Source organism: Mizuhopecten yessoensis, unplaced genomic scaffold (genome assembly GCF_002113885.1).
Source record: "Mizuhopecten yessoensis strain PY_sf001 unplaced genomic scaffold, ASM211388v2 scaffold9541, whole genome shotgun sequence".
In the NCBI taxonomy this organism is placed as follows: Eukaryota; Metazoa; Mollusca; class Bivalvia; order Pectinida; family Pectinidae; genus Mizuhopecten; species Mizuhopecten yessoensis.
In genome coordinates, this window is record NW_018408099.1 from 857,579 (window position 1) to 882,762 (window position 25,184).

The 25,184-nt window shown below is 34.5% G+C and overlaps 1 protein-coding gene across 1 annotated transcript in view; it reads right to left on the reverse strand.

Annotated features, from left to right (window-relative positions):
• The window catches only part of LOC110458335 (ADAMTS-like protein 1), an 82,035-nt gene that overhangs the window by 46,775 nt on the left and 10,076 nt on the right, over positions 1–25,184 (reverse strand). The window lies entirely within an intron of this gene.

Below are 25,184 nucleotides of genomic sequence, written 5' to 3' on the forward strand. Positions count from 1 at the left end.
GTCATTTAAGGACGGCAAATTTCAGGACATTTATAGATGACAGGATGTTAACTACTTTAACTATCTATGGACATCTGTACATATATATTATTACATATAGACAATTCCTGACGGCGCTGGTAAAGATTGAGATTATTAGCATAAGAGTTCAATTTGGGCTCGAAACTACGACCTAAGGGTGCATTAACGAACAGTAAATTGTTAATGCGGGACTATTCCAGTTATTTTTCGTTTAAACATTGGATGCCAAGCAATAAAATTATCTTCAAAGTCCTGTTAGCTTGACGGATGGCCTGATCACTTAAGTTGTTTTATTGTAGTTAAACGATTTTGAGATTTGAATAATATTATTTCATTATCTTCAATTTGTTTTAAATATTAATTTGTAGTCTAATTTTTTTTTGTAAAAGTAAATATTTCGTCTTTATTTATTATAATGGTTTCAGCAAGTGGAATTACATAACATATGTGCTGCTTTAAATTAAGATTTGGAGCATTGGGCCATACTTTGATAACGATTGGCAAAGGTGGTATACTTACGGTGTTATATTAAGTATAATCTGTGAAATTTTCCGGGGTTTCTCCCAACATTAGATAATTGTTTCAATATATTTTATATTGATTGCCGATAGGCAAGGTACAAACTCTTTGCCATAGTCTGTTAGGTGTTATCAGAATAAAATGTAACGCTGGCACGGAATCCGAAATCGTGCTGGCTTTGAAAGAAATTATCTCATTTGCGTGTACACAACAGTAACATATATTAAGACGAGGCAATGTAACAGTTTATGGCATATTTGTGTTAAATTCTGGGCGAAATTGTCTGCTAAAGCTTTGTTTAGAAAAGAAACACATTTACATTTACAACATACTGAAAACCAAAGGATACATCAGATCCATTCTAAATCGACGAAAGAAATAGCAACTTCAAAACTCAAAATTCGACAATTTTGACTTAAACGAACTAGAGAGATAAACACCATCAGGAATGCATGAGGACAAAAGAGAATGAGTTCATCATACCAAACAAAAAGGGGAAATACATCATGGAAAACCAGATCAAAGCGAGGGTAAACCAGACGCTCTATAATATACATCATTTTATGGTTTCGAACATGCTTGCATATCTAAATATTTTCCAAGTCGTGATTGTAAAATTGATTTGCACTGTGAACTGTGTTTGTCATGTAATAATGAATACTAAAACCATGTGCATTATCGCAAAGATAATGACATCTGCAGCATGCCATTGTCAATAGGAAACGTTAATGAACCATATTCGAAATTAGCATGACAGTTACAATGTACAATGAAAAAGCGGAGACTGAAACTAAAATAAATAAAAAAATGATAAATTCAGAGTTCATGGGTGACAGAGAAGACGAAAACTGCGGATCCATAGAAAACAAAAGGAAATCAGACGACATAAACAAACAATGCTACAGATGGTTGTTTCCTTTCCCACATGTGGTAACATGTAACATACTGTGGTAGGATATGTCCTGTCTAATACGATATAACACACGGGAAACAAGTTCTTAATTAGACCGTGATGGCGACTGTAGCTTTTGTAGAACAAACCTGGCGATATGGGTAATTAGCTAGAAAGGACTCAAGCTATCAATTAATTCTTAATAATAAGAACATGCTCTGGAGTTACAAATCAACCCCGATTTGTCAACTTTAAAGTACAGGAAACAGGTATCGTGCTATTGTGAAAGGATGCACTGTAGGTAGTGAGGTGATTGTCAATGTCATACATGTTGGTACAAAAATTCATCATTGTCATACAGTAGGAAAACGTCATACGGTTTGTTAGTTACGTAACCGTTATTGTCATACTGTAGATACATGTAAATATCAAGTTAAGAAACTAAAAATAGTCCTTGATAACTTGAATACGATGTTCTGAAGGATAAATTAGATAAAATTAGAAACCCCAGAACGGCTTAGGATGGTGCACCGTTAATACGGGTAGTCTGCAAAATAAACCTTCCACTTAAATGAGCAAAACCTTTTGTCCACCAAACTATGCTAGCCTAGCAGTGTAATGTTTTAATCCATAACATCTCCATTGGCCACATCTGAAATTATTTAGTTGTTTTGTAGAAAATAGATGTCAACTTTATAAAGGTAACTCTACATTTTGTAACTGTTATTTATTTCATTACGCTTGCTTGGATACATATGACATTCTCTTCAAAACTTGGTAACATTATTTAGTGGGTTGACACAAATTCCCGCTGACGCCGGGGTCATCTGGACAGCATGTACAGCATGTACTAACAATGTCTTTTTTTTTTAAAAAGAAGTTATAACAATGCATGCTAATAACTCTTTTAAATACACAAATGTACAATGAAAATATCATCTGCTGTCAGCTAGCTAGGCGAGTTTATGGCTGACTTTGGGTTGTCCTTATGTGACCCTGGTTATCTCCTTTTATCTGACCGCAGACCCTAGTCGCCAGAACGGCCTATACTTGAGGTCAGTCCGGCTATTTATTTATACCGGCTCACTTCAGATTAGATTATCTGTCATTATATTCGTGCTCAGGCGTCAATACTGTCGCCGAATTATACTCGGCGCAGTTCTAACAATAGCTAAGGCGACACTTCAAAAAGTCATTTTATACATGAGTTCAACATATTTACTCAAGTTTAAATAATTTTTATAATGAGCCATTTTCACCAATTTGTACAATTTCGATTCTAATTGTAATTTGTTTCCGTGGCATTAGTTGACATCTGAGAATGTTAACAGAAGAGCCGCTAATCCATGAAAACGTTTTAAGTTCGGGTCAAGGGAGATAAATTGACAAACATATCCTTTATATTTTAATGTTAAATGTCGCTCCCTCAGTGTAATGACAAATAGAGGCGTGTGGAGGTAATGGTGGCCCTCATACAGTTATAAAAGGTTTAGAGTTGATTGAACTAAGGCTATAAGGTTGATTAGAGAAACTATTTCAAGTATGTTGTGACAAACAGGATGACGGCTACTGTCTTTAATACATGTTTTGTTGCAGGCTTTGTAATACGAGGTAAACCATTTTTTCTTCCTATTAACTGTTTATGGTGTACAGTATTCAAAACTTATCATCACTGCGATCAAAATACATGAAAGATGGGAACGAAATATGATAGATGCAATTTTAAAATTAAGCTACGAAAGATCTACCGACGACCGATATGTATACGCAATACACAAAGCTCAATGAATGTGAATAAACATGAATAACATTAATTCTTTTTGAAGCGATTCATTCTACGTATATACATTTAGATTAATCGTAAATGTTAACACAGCTTTTTTTCTTCTCTGTAATGTTTTTTTCCCCTCATCAAATCCATTAACTAGAACTCAAACTCCACGTAGAATAAGCAATGATGTATTTCTATCGTTTCTATAAACTGTTACGAAAAAAGAGTATGAACTTTACTTAGGAAGTTCACAATGAAGAAAGTATTTAACAGTAATGAATGAATTTTCCAGTTTTAATATGAAAGTGCTTGACGTAAACATCCCACATCTACGTCTATAAATAGTAACAAAGGGCTGTTCTAATTACGCTTAGGGTTGTTTCAACACTTCGCCTCCACAGAATCACAAATTGCTTCTTCATTCCCCATAACACATTGTATATTATCATCCTGTTGCGTCACAACATTCAGAATGTTCGACTGTAACCCTCCTCGTCAAATTGATATCCCCGTAAATTGCACCCTCCCAGCCAAATTAGAGCTCTTTACCCAGTTCTCGTGAGCGTTGTTAGCCAACTAAAACATTGCACAGTAGAAGAAAAGAAACAATAACTTGAACACAAGTCCCCAAGAACATGGCATTTTAATATAATTATAAGTAATATCACATCACTGCAAGAATACGGATCATTGTGAATACCAACGTATATTAAAATGTCTATATTTATCTAAATAATTACTAATGGTATCATAGCTTGTGCGCTTCATTAAGCTTTTAATGCTCTGAACATGTCGACACAGACAGGAATTGCAAACACGAGCACATCGTAAATGTTTATTGTAGACGAACGTGGTCGAGGAATGCAATAACATATATTTATAGTCAGTGATTTAGGTATATCAGATGAAAGTTATCGTGACATACAAACCCAATCATTTTATTAACGCTCAGCAATTCTATTACTTCTATTTTATCTCGCTCCACGTTATATTTCTCCTGCGTTGACAGCGTTATTGCCGGTAAACGTATGTTACAGCGCACGTGGAAAGCATGTGCTGACTTTGATGGCGGGGATTAGTTAATAAAGGTTGGAAGTGTATCAATTATATTCGAATCTGGTCATACAAAAACCGAAAAAAAGTCCGTAATTTCAACATGCTTACAAAATGCCGGTGTTGTATCTGTTGATGAGAACTCATGCAGGCAACGTTATCTGCAGATGGAGAAATTGTTTTTTTCCTTCTTCTCACCCGTTGCCCTGTTGCCCCGTTTAACAAAGATGTTGATTGATTTCAGTCAGAGAATAGTTGCACACTTTGGAAATGTTGGTTATCGTGTATAAATTTATCATAGCTGGCCTGCATCTTAATTTTTCTCACTACAGGCAGAAATGTGGTACAACAAGATAAAAGGACAGCAATTCTCAAAATATGCGGAAGTTTATTTACGCTCGAGGAAGAAGTGACCATGTAAATACTTTATTTAGTTCTGTCTAGATTAGTTGCTTGCATCTATTTTCTTTAATTGGATATCAATGTTAACATTCATTATGAAAATGTAATTTTCACTAACATTATTCTGTAGCAATTTGGTATCCATTTTCTTGTTCAGCTTGGATCAGAGTCCTCCTTTGCTCAGCTCATAACTGATAAACCGATCTTCCGAAGTCTGTTACTTGATTTCAATTTCTAGTAACAATGTATTACCTAGGTGATTCCTTATCAACTACAAATCGGTCTGATAAACCTACTTTCTCTGTGCCCTCTCCATCACTCAGGCTAAGACTTGCTACAGTATCAGATACAGCCGGTTTTTGAAGTACGATAAGGGCATTTATATATAGGAAAGGAGGACAGAACCAACCTTCTACTGCATTTTCCCCATTACAAGTTGATTCTTAAAGTACAAGGACGTTTGTCCATCCTCACATTTCTCCAGTAATCTATAATTTAATCGTATTTTCAGCTATCTGCAAACCAACCTTTCCCCCGTTACTTCAAACTTCATGTGGTATGTTTTCAGCGTCTTAACGACCCTCCGACGCAATAAGGGTATACAAGGTCAAACGGTATAACCGTAGGTGTACCGGGAAACACACTGTACAAAAAAACATTTGTAGATATGGCAATTGAAAATATCTGAAGAAAAATATTGAAATGTTTCATTTAGCGGATCAGATATGAGTTTGTGATGTACGTAAACCATAGAACACAAAATAAGATGAACGCAACACACACGTGATTGCATCTTTAATAAAAGATACAGCATGCCAACTTAATCATATTGTACCATACAGCTGTTTCGTCATTCTACGACTTATTGGTAAAGATAGGGACCAAAAAGATGGAGATCAAAGTTGGTCTAAACTACATTGTACTATCAAAATGAAGTGGAGGTGCGTAAAACATTTTAGTAATATCAATATTTCAGTGTGTACATGTATATTATGAACCGCGCCACAACTCTAAAGATACCACTGTGGCTTTCAAGGTTACGACAAACATCGAGGATTACAAAATCCAGTTGCAGGGTTTACCTCCTTGTATATAAAAGAGATGAACGTAATAAAAACAAATTATTGAACCTTTGATATTTTGTAATAGATATGTATGCCAGAAATGAATTGCACTGCACCATACAGCTGTTTCGTCTTAAACAGATTCTGCAATTAATGTTAGCAGATTAGTTGCTTCGTAAGGTGGTATATATATATTCGGATTGTCTAATCTATCCAAGAACCATGGCAGATAACGATGTATGGTATCTACATCCTAATCCCTGTTAATACTATGTAAAAAGTTAATGGTTAATGTTGTAAAATTTATATATGTATACATATATTTAGATAATTAAAAATCTTCCTTCTACATGTATTTCTTCTACATGTACATCTATTGCCTTCAACACCAACTCACTTTTATAAAATATCTGTGCATCATCAAAGATAACTTTAACCAATAAATCAATCGATCGATCGATTACAATCAATTAATGTATAAGGCAATGAATCCTTTTCACTATCAGTTGCCTTCCTTTTTATCATATTATTTTTCGTTTAAACTCTCATGTCCATCATTGATTCAGTGCAGACAATTTTTGATCATCGTCGATTTGAGCATTGATACTAGATATACGATTAAACTCGTTTTAGGATTCTAAACCCGATAAAATGTTTACTTGATGTTTTAAGAATAATATTTTATCCATGGTATGACAGTTTAATGGTGTGGCACTATATCGTAACCAACAAACAAATTGCTTCCTTCAAAATTGGATCCCGTCGGTATCTGACATAGAAAACACCCAAAAGATACACTATACCTAAACATTCATTACAAAACAATCTAATAAGAATGTAAATGTTTTCATGACGCTTCCAATAACATGTCAAATATTTCTGTATCTATATTACACTGACATGGCACAAGAACAACATGACATTATAAATTGACAAGACTATTATTGCTAACTTTATTCAGAAAGATGTGCCGATAACATAGAAAGAGTCAACGTAAAATCTTCTTACAGATTAGCAGGCAATATCCTTTGCATAACTCTGCAGTATTGGAGAGAAATTGATGGGAACGCTTGGTTCGTCTAAGCATGTTAATGCTCATTTTATCCCAAGTCTATCATATAAGATAATCTAAAGTGTTGCATACCTTCCAGAGCAGTTTGTTTCTCCCCAAGTTTACCGGAGATGTCCGTAATGTCTCAATGTTTATCTATGCCCGCCTATGGTTATCAGCGTGTCTGTTTTGGCCAGATGGTTACATGTTATTGTAGGTGAACAGTGATGTATTTGTTTACAAGAAATGCAGTACAAATTGTACTTGAACCACGAGATTAATGATAGTTTTACATTCCCTGATCGTGTGTCTCATTGCAGGCGTTGGAATGTACCCTTTGCTCACTTGAACCTTGTGAGAAAGCGGACCACAAGATTAAGAAGATATCATAGACATGGACACGGATATTGTGTATTTTGATAAACCTCCCAGTATTTCACAGATGCTACCTCGGATAACAACAAGCTTACAAACTACGTGTAAGGCGTTCGTGTAACCTCATATCAATCTTACTACTTTGTCTTGAGCAAATGCATCGTGCTTAATAATTTGAAAGTTCGCGTAAGTATAACTGTCATGAAGCGCTTGATGTAGTGTAAGGGTTGAACTGACTATCAGTCTATACGATGATTTTCTTGTTTTATGTACATATACAGTATAGCTATGTCACGACTGACGGGGTTCCACTGCAAATATTTTTAATTTCCCATCTTATATATAGAAAGAACACTTGGGTGTAGTCAAGTGTACTTTTTGTGAAGGTTTAAACCCTTTCACCCCTATGTAACTTAAGTAGACTCTACCAAGCATTGATCAGGATGAGTCGATTATGGTCTACATTGGTGAAAGGGTGAAGGAATTATAAGGAGGTAATTCAGAGACATTGGTACTCCGACAGTCATCCCATTGTGATTACCCTGATACACTACTACTTTAATTGTTCATATCAAGTAATACTTAAAGTAGTAGAGTTTATATTAGGAAATGCAAAATACACATAAGTTTATTTCTAAGTGGATGGTTTGTTTTCCCAAGATCTGAGGCACATTTCCCTTAATTTATGTCTCATTAAATGTTACGGAATGAGGTTTAGTTTTTGACATTAGTTGGGCCTGTTTAGAAGATAACCTAATTTATAAAGATAGTTAACATTGTTTAGTTAATAAGATTTTTATTTGTGGAAATGGGTATAAAAGCAGAAGACAAGAAGCGCTTTTTAAACTTTACATCGCTGTGATAAGTAGAAAACATGTACACGTTGATCTGAAGAGGCAGAAATGTGATATCATCGGATAGACAGCTGTTTCGTAACATAACACACTGACCCATTTCCACTACATGTTACACAATTATGCTAAATTAGTGCTTCCTTGAAACTGAACATCATATTTAGAGAGCGAAAAAGATAAACAAAAATGAAAAAGCATCTCAGAAGTGTATCTGTTTCGCTGAGGTGATGTCAGTTGCTGATTGTTTTGGTGGTCGATATAGTGCGTTCTTTCGCTGACCAAAATGACAATTTAATAGAGTCACGTATCATATTGAAATGACGTAACGTGTCAGAGAACATGTCTACTTATAGCTGCACATCTTGTACTCAAAAGATTTGTTTTTAAGCACTTTCTAATAAGGATTAAGACAAATCAGTTCCCAAACTGGAGATCACTGGGTGCACTTCGGTCGGATGGATAGGTTGTTCCACATGGGACACGTATTATTCTCATATCCGATCAGTTAAGATAAGCTTTACCTTTTAGAAATACACATGTGTAACAATACCCGTTACTGATATCTCAAATTGGCCAACCCCTAAATGATTTCTGTCCCTTTACATAAAAATGAATTGTATTTCATTGTAGTTTCCGTACAAAGAGAAGAACCATTTTCATTTTGTTTTGGACTTAATTGTAGCGGGAATGGAACAGATGCCATTCTTTCCTTTATGCAATAATGTTGACAGGTATATTTCGTTCTGACGTATTTCAAATTAAACATTTAGTTAATAAAAAGGGGAAAAAAAAAGTAAGGAAAATTCATTTTTAAAAACCAATTAAAAAAATTCTGCAAGATATTCCGTCTTTGCGTATTGCAGAGTAATCTTCTCTTGTGAGCAGGTATTGAGAAAATTACGTCGTTTTCTCAAAATTTGATGATTATACTCTCACAAACAAATGACGTGTCAATCAATACCTGCTCGCAAAGACGGAATAGGGTGCTTTTCATAAATTCTTAAAGGTGAGTTCATGCAAGAGACAAATCTTTTAATGCATTGAGAAAGCCTTTGGAAGTTGTAAGGGGCTCCTTAACTATAAGTCAAGTTAATGAAGGTTTCCTGGATAAATATGACAAACTTAAAAAATAGCTGTTGCAAGTGTGCGCTAGACTGTAAACAAACCTCCGTATATGTGGGTAAGAAGAATTATTACAATAATCATCGAATATGTAATTTGTGTTCATAAACTGTGCATGCATAAACTAAATAACAGGTGGTTATGAGGTTCAAATATAGCTTCGAAAATAGTCGTATGAAAAATATTCCTAGGGAAATCGGTTATTTTTCTTCAGAAATGTTTGCTGTAGTTTGAGGGTAATGCAGACTTAATTTCTTTGATTTTTCGAATAGAGTAAAGAAAAGTTTTTTAAAAAAAATGATGGCAAAATATCATATTTTGGTTGTTGATATGAGAGATAACAATTGTATGTAAAAGTCGGTAGATAGAGATCTCCTCCCTTTTATAAATTGGGGTAAAATCTTCGGAAGAGCCTCTGGTGTTACTTTACCTCGATATGTGATCCCTTCGAAAGAATTTCTATCCACCTCCATTACATTTGAAAGAGGCCAATGAACTTCTATCCTTGGGGGTTGGGAGATAATTTTGAACACGTGAAATCAGTATGAAATGTTTCCGTGTAAAAATGATATTTTAATAGACCAATATACTTCACACTACAGAATAACATGTCAAGATCTGCCAACTGGAACAGTTCATTATGTATAATATCTTTATGTCAATTGAAAAAAATAAAAAAATCAAAGGAGGCGTGTCATCGTTTTCCTATGAAAGATTACAAATCCTTTACAGCAACATACCGAAATATACGAAACTTACAGAGTTGTTCTGTCTTGTTTGGAGCTTTCCTCGGTGACGTTACACGGTACTAGTACACCTATTTTTACAGCAGCAGATCTACACGTGCTGCAGTTGCTGTTTGGGTGCTGATCAATGTATCTTTATGTGTTTGTACAGCTCATACCATTGTTTTTGTGGTAACAGCTGAACAAGCAGACTCAAAGAAACAAATAAAAACAATCACCATATTCCTTGCATTCATATCGGGTTGCTCTAAAAGAGCAGGAATGTGCAGATTTGTCTTTAGTAGAGGAGGTAATGATACATACACAAAGACTATTGTTATTTACTTTACCTACATGTGATGTTTGTTTAAGTCTGTAAATAACTCATCAGTACCTTTCGCTTGGAGCCTTGTTAGCTTAAGGACAAATTTAGGCAACCTCACACAGTGTTTATATATTTTATGAATATTTACACATTACACATTTACTTTTCAGTATTAACTAAATCGATCACCTATAAATTTGTATAATACAACAACATTCATGTAACATGTTCAATGAACGTGCTTTTAGCTACCACAAAAAGGTGCTGACAAACAAAATTGTTAGCTTATCACTTTCTTACAGTAACTTTATCTTTTCCAAGATATTTCCTCAGATTTTCTCAAAAAATATGCGATAGGTTTACGTTTTTTGTCTTCACGATATCATGTTACATGTATATATCACAAACATATACACTTTAAGCTAGAAGTTTTAAACGTTTTGTGATTATTTTTTATCCCAGGTGTACTGAAGCTGTCCATGCTTGGAACATCCGGGCTCTGATCCAAGTAGATGATAACTCATGTGATACGAGAAGTCCGATCTGACAAAATTGGGTGAATAAAGAGATAGTTGATAGGTTGTTGAGAGAATTAAGAGTCTTAGATGGAATTCCGAATGGCTGTGATGAGCTAATAATACCATTTCGTTCTGAAGAATTTACATCAAACTGTCTAGGAAATCAGCGAACCACTCGACTGTAATTGGAAACATGTGGAAAAAATGCTGTAAAATTTCACGTATGATGAATTCACCTTTCGTGCTTGTCTGGCAAATAATCATGTCTGTGTTGTCTTCTGTTTGATTACCAGAGGTGTTCATCAAATCAAGTACATTGTCGCATGAATGCCACTATTACACCGGGAAAACAATAAAACATCATTACCCGAGTGTATATACATCAGTACAACTTTGCAGACGATATTATTCCACTATATATCCATTCGGTTTTTATCTAAACACGCGGATAAACACGTGGAACCTATTATAATTTTAAGCAATGAAATATCCACGCGTGGAGTTAATCTAGCATTTTTTATGTGCCAAAAACGATACCAGTATGAGAAGTGGAATCCGCTTCTACCACTAGAGCGCTAGTGTCGAAACGATCCCAAACAATATCTACCTCGCATATGATTGAATCGTAACATCCAGATCGGAAAAAGAAAGTTTGTATGTGTTATGAGATAAAATATATATATTCAATTGATAATAATGATGATAAACTATCCCTTGTTGGTAGGTTTAAGCTGGAATAAAGATTTTAGAATAAACTCACTCTGTTAGAAAAATTGATCATCGATCAATCATCAATCGTGGTTGATCTCTATTCACGTGTTTGAAATAATCATCACATATATAAACTGATGCTGTTTTAAAACATATGTTTATCACATTTTCGGCCTGTTATCCAGTGAATTCGCATGTGTAATATTTTTACATATGTCACTAGTGTAATATAGCATGGAGTGTATTTCATTGGCTGTGCCAGTCAGAAATTGAATGTGACGTCATAATATGGACAATGACGTGCCGTCATAAATTTTGAATGGCGCAACAAAATGTCTGTCTCCGTTTGATTAAGCCCTCTACATTTCGGCTTTAAAACCTATCAACATGAAAGTTTTCTGAGTTATGTGATAAAAAGTATCTTAAATTTGTTTTCATATCATATGAGCTTTTATGAAACTCGTCTCGAAGTTTTCATTTTTGCTCCCTTAGGCCCGCAAAAATAAAAACTTCTCAGCCTCGTTTAATAAAATCTCATATGAAATGAAAACTCATTTAAGATCTTATATATACAACACGCATGTTATATATATTTGATATATGGATTCAAACGGCGGTCTCATGGCATAGTTGGTAGTGCACCGACCTATTCATAAGGTAGTAAGTGTGGATTCAACATATAGCGGGATGTGTTTGTGTCCTTGTAGGAGAACCTTTTTCTTTGTTGCTTACCTCCACCTGTCAAAAGTGGAATGTAATAAATGGTCTTGGTTGCTTATAGCCTGTATGTGTTTAACTGAGTACATCACTGTTTTCGATTATTACTGATAACTGCGTCACCGATTCTTTAGAAAACACGTTGAACTACATACGAGAGTTAGTGAGTGCAGACACCAGCGGTATTGGTATCTCAGGGGTCAAATGTCATGTCTCGACCCTTTCGGGTGTGAGGTTGAAGAAAGTACGTGCCTGATTAAAATCGAGATAATTCCTGCTAAAAAAACACGCTCGTGAAGCCTTATAGCCTTGGATTAGCGATAGTCAGCGAAATAGCCAAAAAAAGCACGTGTACGAACGTTCTCGGGAGGGATGATGGGCAGGATCGTGCAAACGCCCCTGTGGGAAGGTATATAGGAGATCAAAGGTTTTGAAAACGGGATGCTGAAATAATAATAGGTTACACTTCCAGTGACAGAACATATACAGTTTCAAAAGCATATTTAGAATTAATCATCGCATCGTGATTTTAATGTACAGCTACAGGATATGGATCCCCTAACGACTGTATTCATATCCAAAGAACAAAGCAAATAAAATGAAATAGAATTGTTCTGGTTAATAAATACGTGTAATAATTACAGCATGTATCAACTTTGATCTAAAATATTAAAACTCATTTATAATATACATTCAAACTTTTATTTAGAAAACGTTGCCTTAAAAAAATTCGAAAAAATCCGAGAATGAAACATAATTTTACTTCCTTCTGTGAGAGGTTTTCTAAGTAAGTAATGTGATGTCTGTAATTCTTTGTCATATGCATAAAGAAACACAAACTATCACTTGGAAATTGACATATACATTGTATGATACCTTATTTTAAAAGTCCATGGTTATGTTTTATCCAGACCAGTTATTAAAAAACATTAATGAGGTCATTTAAATACGCTTGTTGATTGGGTAAGGCACTAGTTTGACAGTTTCAGTCAGATTTTTCTTTTTACTCCGGACGTGGTAATACTTGTTTATTGTTAAATATCTATTCTTTTTACATTTTATTTGTGCTTTGTAAGATCATAGGTTATTTCAAAATACTACTTTAAAATAGTTTCAGTAGTTTAAATATATTTGGAGGTGATATGTTGTACCATATGATGTAATGTCATATCTGTAAGGTCATGCTTACAGCATCTGTAGCAGCAGGAATTACAAAGACTGCTACAGACACACAAACCCTTTTAATGTGGTACAGAGGAGGAGGGTTGTTATAGACCATTATATATAATACGTACCAACATATTTACACTACCTATGTACTTGTATTACCGTCACATGAAATATTACCTTCCTATATATCACCGATGACATCTGCCAGCTGCTTCTCTCTACAGATATATGTACTGTAAATATACATAACTTTTCATATCATGCTAGCATGCACATTGTTAGATTATTTTTACAAAAATATATTATTTCATCATGTATTTTTTTTCTCAAAGATTGATATTGAATACAAAACTCCATCATGTTGGAATAAAATACGTTAACTAACAGAGAGATATATCAATATTATGCTACTCTTTTCTGAAAAGAAGGAGTAAATATTTGTTCAAATAATTGTAAAAATTGGTTAAGCTGAGGGTGCTTTGTACTTGTGTTATTGCATAGTATTAATGTGTCCCCTCAAGGTCGAGTTACGTAGGGCCGTGTGTACATAAAATGATAGGCCAAGCTTTAAAAGTAATTTAATGTCATCTTAAATGTATTCGATTGCAGTGAAATAGACTGGAGATGACTTATTATCTGAAACAAAAATTTGACATATAAAGATAACTTGCCGTGACCTTTTTTTCTACAGTAATAACTAATCCACCATGAGTAAGCACTATAGTAACACACAAGTTCATGCTGGTAGTGGTGACTGTGTATTTCGTTTAAAAATGTACTTCAATCATCACTGACTTCAGCTAAAGTAGTGCCAATTTCTGTCATGAATATATTTCTAAAGAAGGATAAATCTTCCAGGGAATAGTACATTAAACAAAAAGTAAAAATGCTATCACTTATCCTTATTAACACAGTTATAAAGTTATAAGTTATTTCTAAGTAATAGTCGAATTCTACAGTTTCAGTGACGGCACTCCTATTTGTATGCATGAAGCATGCTCACGTATTGATCAATCATATAAGCAATAAATCAATATTGTATTATACAAGATACAGCACATGTATATACCGAATATAATACGGAAACGCAAGTAAACAGTAATCATATAATCCAGTTGTAACTTTAATAATTGAATATAATAGATTGATTTCGACTTCAAACGAGTGTCACGTTTGCTCCTAGGAAGAAACGCATTTCCTTCCGAACCAAATGTTATGTCACATCAAATTTAGTTGTTAGGTGCCTGGTTGTTTTTCTATCAACAATCCTACAATCATTTGTTGTGTCCTGAGTTCCCGTTGTAAGTATCCGGTTCTGAATCTAACCTTTTGCAATGACAATGACGTATTTCTTATTTTGCTTTCCTCATTTCATAATGTTTTTACCGACTTCCGGTTCTGATTGTATCCCTGTGTATAATGTCTCATTGTTCCTGGTGTTTGTATCGTCTTCCGACCTTTGTGTTTTGACGAAGTTGTCGTTTTCAAAAACGACAGAATCAAAACATCGCCAAACCCAGCAAGCGAACAAGATCATTTAAATTCTCTTAAATAAAACAAAAATACCGAATTAACATTTTAGACGACAGTGAACTCCTTGACAATTTACATGAAGTTAATAATATGGGGATTAAGGAAAGTTAAGCGTTTCCGGTTTCGGTACCACATGTGGTACCGTTTGGTGTTTCATTCAACCGATTCGGAAGAGGGTACATGGGTTTGAGAGGTGCCGTCCATATCACATGTACTATATTACAGGTATAGATGCTTCTGAATGTTTTAGAAAAACAGCTATGAGCAATGCGGAGCTCCCAAACATACGTCACCTTGTGGCACCGTATTCACGGATAGCTGCCATGTTTTAAGTGTACTTGAAGCTAGAAGGATTTGTATGTCGGGATCACATAAGTTGTAGTGCTTATACTTGTCACATCAATACATCACAAGGATTATTTATACTTCAGTCACTTAATGTAGACGGTGGCCATTACTGAAAGTTTTGCCAAGTTAACAATTGGGACTTGACAGTTACTGGTATAAGCTGCTATAACCATGTTTGCTTGCTTGTATAGGATTTTACGTCTTTTCAACATAGGTGACTTTACGAAAAACAATATACCATTTCTAAACTACATATTAAATACTTTGGTTAACACTATGTACTCTTTACACCAATCTACACCTTGACGACTGAGATCTAAACAGAACACCTCTATATGCTATGTTCGGATACCACGTCTTAATTTCACATATTGGTCCTACATTTTGTATGATGATTTACATTTGTATTATCAGCAAAATACCTGAATCATATCTTCCGTTTGCTGATCAATATTATTAGCATAATCTTCATCTAAATTTTAATTCTACTTGTTTTATAACCCATATAACGTCACTACCAAAATTAACACGGTTCAAACGATGGTTCGAATAGCACACTAAAATAGTATTTTATTTTGGAGGATTTTTAAATGGTTTAATTATAGGCATGTTTCAATCTTGATCTCTTTTCCTTATAACTGGATGAGATAAAAATGTATCTATACTATGCATCTCGATATGGTTTAAATAAATGCAATATACTTTGTTGCATCAAGTAGAAGAAATAAAGATAATTTTAATAGCCTATGATATGGTGTACCAATTTGGGTACTTATCATAGCTGAAAAACGGATGAAATCTCAATCCGAATTGAATAATTTTTTAAACAAATTACTTAAAATCAAAACCTTTCCTTAAAATGAAACAACATAGGTAGTCTTTGTCAAAAATCAAGAAAAAATGTGACATTACGTAAATGTTGAAATATTCACTTAAACGTATGTGGTAAACATCATCATCATACAAAGTACATGCACACCATGGTCTAGAAATATTTCAAAAGCTTGAAGCACACAATTTGTTTTACCTTAAGTCCATTTATTATTATTTTACGTCATTGATGATGAACATGTATCCTAAATTTCGTACGGTTGATTTTACTGAAAAATGTCAGCTTTTAAGAGTGTAAGTATCAAATAATTCTAACCATAAATGAAAATCAACACAACCGTAGTTAAGCGGTTTTGTAACTACCAGTCTTGTAACAACAATGGGAAAGAGGGAGCATAAAATAGTTCTACAGATAATCATTAAGAAAATCGTATGAAGCACTCATAGGAAATATAATACTTTGATGCAGGAAGCCAATAGTGTATGTTCTAGTACACTATATTAACCTTTCGTTAATTTGGGTTGGCTGTACAGGGTTTAAAGTCTTGTCAACAGCTAAGGTCAATTAAGGACGGGTGTTAATTTAGAACTCATCAATGGTACTTGATATCAGAGAAGGAAAGTGCATGTTCAAATTTTCAAAACGAATGTTAGAAATACCTCAAAAGAAGAAAGATGCTATGCACTTCCTGTACAAATACCGATCTATGTTTCAGAAAAGACATGTTGCAGAATGTATATATTGATATATTTCGACAAGATATAAAAAAAACTATGGCGTAATCTTTTATTGCAACCAAATAACCTGCATTTCCCATTAATTTGTTGAACACGGAAATGCCATTATTTTTGTACTTTGGACGCATTTCTAATCAGAAGCAAACTACACTCTGATTTGTCTTGTAACACCTCCGAAAGCCGTATTTGATCAACTTTCACCTTTTCTTTCTGGTTTCAGAAATATTCGTACACTTTGCCCACCATGAAAGAAACCGATTCCGTCCTACGGCGATGAGGCTATGAAGATAGTGTTAATACAACCACACACAACCGTTGATAACGCGTCAGTAAGATTCGAGATAATTCAGCATGTGTTTGTTAAACCATTTTACACTTTATACATTACAGATAAGTGTTAGACATCACAGAAGAATAATCTATTGTTTTGCCTGGGTAAATGTTTAAGTATGGGTTATCCTGGCAGCGGGGCCGTGACAACTCCCATATCGCCATTTCCTTTTATGCTTTGTACGGAAGCAAGAATATATTTAGAATTTGCTGGAGATATTTTAATTTACAAAGAACGACCTGTCAATTAGGTTTATTCATGCTATTAAGATCTGTTCATGTTCTCATATGAAACCTTTTTCAATTTTTAATTTTGTGACAATATCCCTCAAGTTTTTAAAGGTAACAATATAGTTTATAAGACCCATAATAAAACAACCTTTTACTATACAACTGTATTAATAATTATCCTATGAAAAGTATTAGAGTCTAAAAAAGTATTCACACAGAGATCCATCCAGCTACTGTCAAACGCCATACGATTTGTCTCTCATTTAGTAACTGGCTAAGAAAGATTTCACAGAAAAAAATTACCACATCTCTCTTTTCAATCTAACGTATGTGAACATCTCATTTAACGTTGAAGATTTAAAAATACTGATCTTTTACCAATCATTTTTCTTAAACGCTAAAGAACAACATCATTCCTGACAATCAAATTATAAAAAACCGATAATCTACATCAGATAATCCAGGATTACGTGTGAGTGGCAGTTGACAGAACCCTACGGTAGACTTTCCCTACCAACTACTGACATTAGGTATATATTTCCGACCCCCATGTTTTGGGTGGTACCGATGATTGAAAAGACAGATACAGTCTCGGAAAGAATGCCACTTGTTGTCACCAGTCGTTATTAATTTATAACAAACATAGAAAGAAGCAAACTGAAAGCTTATCCACGAAGATTATTTAACCAGGAAAGCATATTGACCGACATCCTGTCTTGGACTTGACAGGACGGATCATGACAGATAAAACGTGTGGTAAAGCAACACTTACACTTCCGCACCACTTAACCAATAATGTTATTCCGCGTCTTCAGGGGGTGCATGATGTTTCTGTTCTATTTTGAATTCTGATTTAAATCTTTTAATCATTTTACGATTCTCATTATCCTACATGAAATATTTATGTGAAACACTAGTATCAAGATAAAATACCAGAAGACCCTTTTGCATTTGCTTTAAACTCTATGTGTTTTGCATTGAGTTGCACTATCTCTGAGAGTAGCCCCTTTACATTCCCAGTTCATACGTTTTTATTATATATTCTGTAGCATGACCTTGGTTTCATTAGTAGATTTGTTTATTAACCCCATCTTCTCTTAACAGACACGAACATTCCCCAATAATGCATTTAGACATGGTTATCTTAGACTCATCCATGACACTTATACAGTTGATATAAAGCAGTCTTAAATATCCGCCTTCCTTCCAAACCATGTTTGTTTATATAGCGTACCTGATAGGAAAACAACAGCGTAGCGTATTTTACTCGGTCTCAATAGTTTTCCAGTCGCCTGATGAGTTTCGGTACGTGTATGTAGGTTTTGCCAACACATGCATGTTTCATTGTTACAGGTCATTTAATACTTTTCTTCCCAGGCCAAAAGTTGATATCGGAAGTATGACGGCATAACAACAGGTATGATATTTATTACATTAATTGTTTTAATAATCATAATCAGTTTATATATCCTCAAATAAGAAGCAATGTGCGAATTAAAATGTCTTGGAATCATATGCAGACAGATACAAAGAACAAAAAGAGCGAATAAGACAAAACATTTAACTGGAAGACAGCGTGATCCCTAGGTAGATAGGTAAATCTGCATTATATGTGATATTAACTATGACGTCCCTGACAGCAAGCAAAATGGACACCAACAGTATTAAATACAGTGAACATTATCTTTCAATTATATACAAATAAGATAAAAATAATTATTAATTTTAGATTTATTGTAGGTAAGCAATTAAGATTGAAAGTGAGATAAAACACATGATGTATATGAAGAGATAGCGGAAATTGAATGAGTCGATCGTCGACGACCAGGTAGCTCATTTGGTAGAGCGTCCGTCTAGAGTTCAGATGATCCCTGGTTCGAATCGTAGTCTGGCATTTGCGTTTCTCATTCTTCTGTTCCAAATATCAAGCAAGATAATGTGTTCAACCTGGATTATTAACGTTTACAAAGAAAGTTAAGCGTATCGACATTTGTGAATATATTTTGTGAATAAATCGATCGATGTTGTGTTCAGTTTATATAACACCGTGATATTCGTGAATGCGAAATGTTCCGTTTTTGGCTTAGGATTTTACAACATCCATATCGGATTTAAAATTCCGTAATAATTGAAGGTACAGAAAAGGAGTACTTACAATTACTACTTAACTATTAGATACATACTGTGCATGCTAGAACTTTCATATTGTTTTAGTTAGAAACGAGGCGTGGCTTAATTGAAGTGGGCGTGGCTTAACACGATTGAACCATGGTTTTATCACATATTAGAACATGGTCCGTGTCCAATCAAAACACGTGCTGTAAACGAATCGTGTTATAGTACTGTAACTATTAAAAGGATGACTGCATGAATAGATTGTGCATCGTGTATAACATGCTAGGAAGTACCCTCTCCACTTTCTTATTGGTTTGGATTAAGTGAATGAATAACACCTTGGCATATTAAAAGTAAAAGTGACTCTTCAGTGACTCATTTCGCACGGATTAAGCCAAATGTTATTAAATGAAACTAATGCATTAGTAAGTCGCTCAAAATGAAAAGCACGTGCCTTGATATCGTATAGTTCCAGTACTCTATATTGCGGGTCGTCTTCGCCAATTTTGATTATCTTTACGGATCGTTAACCGAAGTTTTGAAAATCACTTTGTTTTGTAGGAAAAAAAAAACAAACATATGTTTATTATATTATTAAAACACGAGGACAAAATAGGAAATCGAACAAATATAAAACACAATAAGAAGCAAAGTAAAGCCAACACGCGCATCATACAAGACTTGAGGAGAAACCAGATTCTTGCGAAAAGTCGGCGTTTCCGACATACATGTACATTATACATCAATTTATGGCATGTCACGCTCACTCCTGACCTGACAAATACAGACAAGCGTGTAGATCATAATTGATCTAAGATACAGTAAACATCTTTAATCTTGGTAGACACTGAAATTTCACAATAAAAATCAGTTTTAATCAATTTGATTAATTAATGCGTTTTTTTCCTGATTATGCATTGTACCATTCTATTATGTAAGCATCACTGTCTCATTTCTTCTTCAAAGTTCTTAAAAGCACTTACTGCTGGTCTTAAATTCTTTAATGTTAATCTGTGCCATTTTGTAATGTTATTGTTATTGGGAGTCAAGGTTTATATACGTTAAAGACACTGAAATTTGTTAAATCAGGTTGATTTATTTTTAATATTATAAACATGTGAATCAAATTTATGTCTGGACTGAATGAGTGACGTTGATTGCTAGAAGACCACAATAATCACCTGTACACACGATACCAACAGAGGTGATTCATCTTACCGTCAGACGAACAGAGATCTGAAGTGATTCATCACACCTTCAGACGAAATTGACATTTTGAAATCTCAGCAAAATGTGTCTCATCATATCTGTGTATCGTCTAGCACGGTTCCTCAACCCGACGCTCGAGGGTATGGGAGATTGGATACAGGATGGGTAGAATACCTAGACGTTATGTACTTGTACGCCGACACAGCACCACCGGACATGGCACTTTTCCATTTTGATACGATATAATCTTTGACACTTAAACAAAGCATACATGTCACAGCTTTTTAATGCCCATCAGGATTTATTAAACACGTTTTTTCAAATTGTGTTTTTGATTTATGTGTTTAATTTTTCAAGGACTTCACAAAAAGACAACATTGATCGAAAGACACATTGTACCAAAACAAATGGAAAGATATACTAAAAACCGTTCCAAGCTGAGGTGGATCAAAATATTCCGGAAAAGTTTCACGGTAAACGATTATAAGAAATGAAACGGTATGAAAATGTTTTTCATTTATTTTTGGCAAGAAAGTCACGTGAAGTTGCATGTCAAGGGAGCGTGTCTAGAGTTATAGCAAAGCCCAGATCAAAAAGTTTTGTAAATAAATTGTTTATGCAGTCTGTCCCATAAATTTGCAATCCTCGCCGTTTTATGGAATCATGGTAAAAGATGATGAAAATAAGATTAACATCACGCTGGGAACGAGGATCTAGGCGTTATCATTGCACATCAAGGTGTCCTATCATTGCACATCAAGAGGTCTGTCGAGATTAGATCTATTACACATTCACGCACACTCTCATACGCGAGAGGTTGATAAGGGAAGTGCAATGTATGTGAAAGATGGACATTTCGAAGGTGATATAAACATTTATACAAACAGCGTTTTAACTAATTCTATCGTGTGAAACTTTTTTGGGAACGTTAAATATAGCTCAAGGGATTCGCTGTGGAAATGAACATTTCAGGCTAGTGGTATGGATGTATTGGGTCGTAATCGGTTTCGTTATATTTTAACTTTTTAAATAGGTATTTTGTTTTTGTTATTTTATGAAATCCTTTAAAATGCAATTGGTAGATGAATAAATAGTAAGTTTTTTTTTCTAATAAATATCAATATATGTTTAATAACATAATTTTATTATATGTATGTAATTTTTAATGTGCATTTTCTCGAAATAATAATATACAACATATGATATAGCAACCTATCTAGCTAAAATAAGCCACCCCTACGCGCTTTACAGCACATAGATATACAATATGTACAATCAATACAATAGGCATAAATATTATTCAATACAATTTTGAAGAATTCGTAGAGCTGCCTTATCAGGCGCTAACTACTAGTCCTATGCTATCTCCCAATGTGTGTATACCTGCATGTGTGCTGGAGATGTAGTGTGTTCTGTTTGTAGTGGGACCGTGCTTCAAACGGTATCATTTATAGTGCCACCTCACTTGAATGCTACAGCACAGATACCGCAACATCCACCCCAGACCATTTTATACTCCACCTGGGTTGTTGGAGAAGTGATTATGAAAAGTTTTGCATATACATGTTACGGCGTCATTATAGATAGACGCACACGTTGTATCAATGCTAATTATACAATATTTATATATATATTATATACTTTTTTCTTCAAATTATATAACATGTAACCATACGTATTTAATAAAAATAACAAGCTGTCATTCGGTATTAGAATGTCAGTCCTAATGGAAACTGCAGCAGTGTAAATACACCTTGAGATATACAAAAAAAAAAAAAAAAACACACAAAAAACATGCGAAGATCGACTTCTTTCTAAGTGATGTTTTTCATTAGTACTTTTCTGGAATCCTTAAACATGCATATTTCTGTGTGTGAAAAATAAATACTTTAATTTAGCGGTAAACTCTTAAGCGGTTTTCGAGCTAAAGTGTACATCTCCTCCGCTAAATTATGTCCACTGCTAAAATGAGACCAACATACACAGCTCTTCATAGTCTATACATGTGATAATCTCTTTCAGATAACGACATGTGTGCTTATTCATGAGTCTATGTAGTGATATCCTGCTTTTAACATCGCGTTTAGTCCTACCACCTTTGTTCCAGAGAGCAGAATAGTTCTTGAATCATTTTAATACACGGTTGCTATAGAAACTACTCTAAGGCTGAGGTATATGAGTTTTACCAACATTGTAAAGAATGCATTGGTTCCTCTAATTCCCTATCATCAAACACATGCATCAAACGATGCACTTGATACTAACCAGATGTGACGGTATATTTCAAGATGTTTGAACGAAGATAGAGTAAGGAATCTTATAATAATGGGACCTTTTCACATTATTTTAGATTCTAAAAAAGTATGATGAACACAGTCATATATAAATATATGCTATTTATATACTTACTGGGAGTAGGGTTGAAAGGACAAATTATTGTACCTATGACTATGTATCGACTTGAAAAGGTTAACCCTGAAGATTGACTGTCTACCAAGAGTAATATACGGAATTTGAACTGAACCATGCGACCTTCGAAAACTTCCGGTCCGGTTTTATGATATGTTTTATATGTAGGTTACATGTATAACATTCCAAAACTTGTGACTTCATGGGAACACGAAATCTTACTATATTGAGAACAACAATGCCTGGTATATACATTTACGCTATTAAATAACAAAACACGAATACAAACCATGACACAGTGACTTGAATTGCAGACGTTGCAACAGAAAGGTTAAACACAACAACAGCTGTTGGGTTGGCATCAGTGAGATAGAGCGTACGTTAGACAGTCACGGAAGAAAGTGTACTCGAGATTGTAACCTGTGTTACTTCACTCCAAATAGTCTTCTTATCCTCTTTCCCCCCCGGTATATCGAACACTACAACCATACCGTAAGATCGTTGACCCAGTTTGTCAGAAGCTGTGAAACCCGCTGTTATATTAACATTCCAGGTATCAAAATTTGATGGAATAGATTAAAATATACACTTGTGTGTAAGTATGCCACTTTCATTACGATAAAAAAAAATGTAAGTTCTGGATTACAACGTAATTGAGAATACAGAATTGATTTAAATACCATATATCATCGTACAATGTAGCATTAGGATTTCTGCCATTTACGCTGAACGTTCTATCATACCTGGGTAAACAGTTAATGAAGTGCATAAGACACATAATGGCAATACCGTTTCTTTATGAAAATATTCTAAGAATATGATGACGATACAATGTAGATATTCTTGTACAGATCTGTACTCTCTTTGATTGTTTTATCGTGATTGGGATAATTGCTTCCTGTTGAGAAAACCGCAAAGATCACGTGTTGAACAGTAATGATCTCGGCGGAATACCAGCACGAGACACAGGACCAGTAAATAAGGCATTACCATCATAGCTAAGGCATTATCTTGAATACGAATATACCAGGGCAATTATTGAAATTATGCATACAACCACACAAATAGTTGTGACTAATTACGTAGAAACTCTTCCTAGTCTCGACTCCAAATTGTCATACTTACATGAACCCTTTGTGACGATAAACGTTTTATCTTTACAGTTTTAATAGCTATTTATGATGTTCACAAAATTACGAAAGAACTGGGGAAAGTGAAACACGTCATTATTTGAAATAGTATAGATAAAGGGCAGGACGTACATTTCTGGTTGAGCAATGAAAATATTCTCGCGAACCATGCAGACTCAAACGAATTTTAAGTGGGTTTCGACCGACATCACATTGTAGTATTTTCAATTCCATTCGTTGACTCAGCAATAGTTGAAGATTAGCTATCATGCTATAACAGACGATTAGCAAACGAGGATTGCTACTCAGAAAAATGAAATCGAAATTGTGTACTGCATCATCTATAAGCAAGGACAATTTCCGAATAAGTCAAAAACAAGAAGACAATTGTATTATCAAAACAATAGGATGATTTTTGCTTTTATAAAAACGTGATTGCATTGTACTTTATTAATTTAATATATAATATACGAAAGGATACAATATCAGTGACGTTTGTCAAATGCACTGAAATATTAAAAAGACAACACCAACATTTGTTAACCTAACTGATTTGCCTCACAAAGAGCGATTACGTTGTTCACTTATTCTATAAAACCTGAGAGAACTCCAGATCAACATCATTTGACAGATGAACTACATGTAACTACTTAATAGTACAACACATAGATCAGGGATTTGGCTTTGGCATGTAAACCAATTACCTGGTGGCGGGGTTTCCATTGGCAGCAGCCTACAGCTTTATTTGTGAACCAGGAAGTGACTCCTGTAGTCAATAGGTGTACGTGCAGTCAATAAGTACACAGGGCCAGATTTATAGGATTATCTAGCCCTACTATACAACAAAATGATCGTTTTCAAGATATAGTGTATTCACTAAAAAAAAAAGCAACTGTTTAAAAGCGTCAACACCCAAATAGAAAATCGGGCTTCTAAGTTGGTATGAAATGCAAACACCAGGAAAAGAAAATTTACAACTATCATGAATCATAATGAACGCCCCTCCATCCCCCCACCCCC